Genomic DNA, 1469 nt, shown 5'->3' with positions numbered 1-1469 from the left:
ATTTGGATTTCCCTGATGCCGAGCGATGTTGAGCACTTTTTCATGTGCCTGTTGGCCATTTGGATGTCTTCTTTGGAGAAATGTCTGTTCATGTCTTCTGCCCATTTCTTGATTGGATTATTTGTTCTTTGGGTGTTGAGTTTGATAAGTTCTTTATAGATTTTGGATACTAGCCCTTTATCTGATATGTCATTTGCAAATATTTTCTCCCATTCTGTCGGTTGTCTTTTGGTTTTGTGGACTGTTTCTTTTGCTGTGCAAAAGCTTTTTATCTTGATGAAATCCCAATAGTTCATTTTGGCCCTGGCTTCCCGTGCCTTTGGTGATGTTTCTAGGAAGAAGTTGCTGCGGCTAAGGTCGAAAAGGTTGCTACCTGTGTTCTCCTTTAGGATTTGGATGGACTCCTGTCTCACGTTTAGGTCTTTCAACCATTTGGAGTCTATTTTTGTGTGTGGTGTAAGGAAATGGTCCAGTTTCATTCTTCTGCATGTGGCTGTCCAATTTTCCCAACACCATTTGTTGAAGAGACTGTCTTTTTGCCATTGGACATTCTTTCCTGCTTTGTCAAAGATGAGTTGACCATAGAGTTGAGGGTCCATTTCTGGGCTCTCGATTCTGTTCCATTGATCTATGCGTCTGTTTTTGTGCCAGTACCATACTGTCTTGATGATGACAGCTTTGTAATAGAGCTGGAAGTCCGGAATTGTGATGCCGCCAGCTTTGCTTTTCTTTTTCAGTATTCCTCTGGCTATTCTGGGTCTCTTATGGTTCCATACAAATTTTAGGATTATTTGTTCCATTTCTTTGAAAAAAGTGGATGGTATTTTGATGGGGATTGCATTGAATGTGTAGATTGCTCTAGGTAGCACTGACATCTTCACAATGTTGATTCTCCCAATCCAGGAGCATGGAACGTTTTTCCATTTCTTTGTGTCTTCTTCAATTTCTTTCATGAGTATTTTATAGTTTTCTGAGTACAGATCCTTTGCCTCTTTGGTTAGATTTATTCCTAGGTATCTAATGGTTTTGGGTGCAGTTGTAAATGGGATAGACTCCTTGATTTGTCTCTCTTCTGTCTTGTTGTTGGTGTATAGGAATGCCACTGATTTCTGTGCATTGATTTTATATCCTGCTACTTTACTGAATTCCTGTATGAGTTCTAGCAGTTTTGGGGTGGAGTCTTTTGGGTTTTCCACATACAGTATCATATCATCTGCAAAGAGTGAGAGTTTGACTTCCTCTTTGCCGATTTGGATGCCTTTGATTTCTTTTTGTTGTCTGATTGCTGTGGCTAGGACTTCTAATACTATGTTGAATAGCAGTGGTGAGAGTGGACATCCCTGCCGCGTTCCTGACCTTAGGGGAAAAGCTCTCAGTCTTTCCCCGTTGAGAATGATATTCGCTGTAGGTTTTTCATAGATGGCTTTTATGATATTGAGGTATGTACCCTCTATCCCTATACTCTGAAG

Source organism: Callorhinus ursinus, unplaced genomic scaffold, assembly GCF_003265705.2.
Source record: "Callorhinus ursinus isolate GAN/ISIS: 27379988/994484 unplaced genomic scaffold, GSC_fseal_2.0 scaffold132, whole genome shotgun sequence".
NCBI classification, from domain to species: domain Eukaryota; kingdom Metazoa; phylum Chordata; class Mammalia; order Carnivora; family Otariidae; genus Callorhinus; species Callorhinus ursinus.
The sequence above is the reverse complement of the archived record's forward strand: the minus strand, read 5'-3'. Positions refer to the sequence as shown.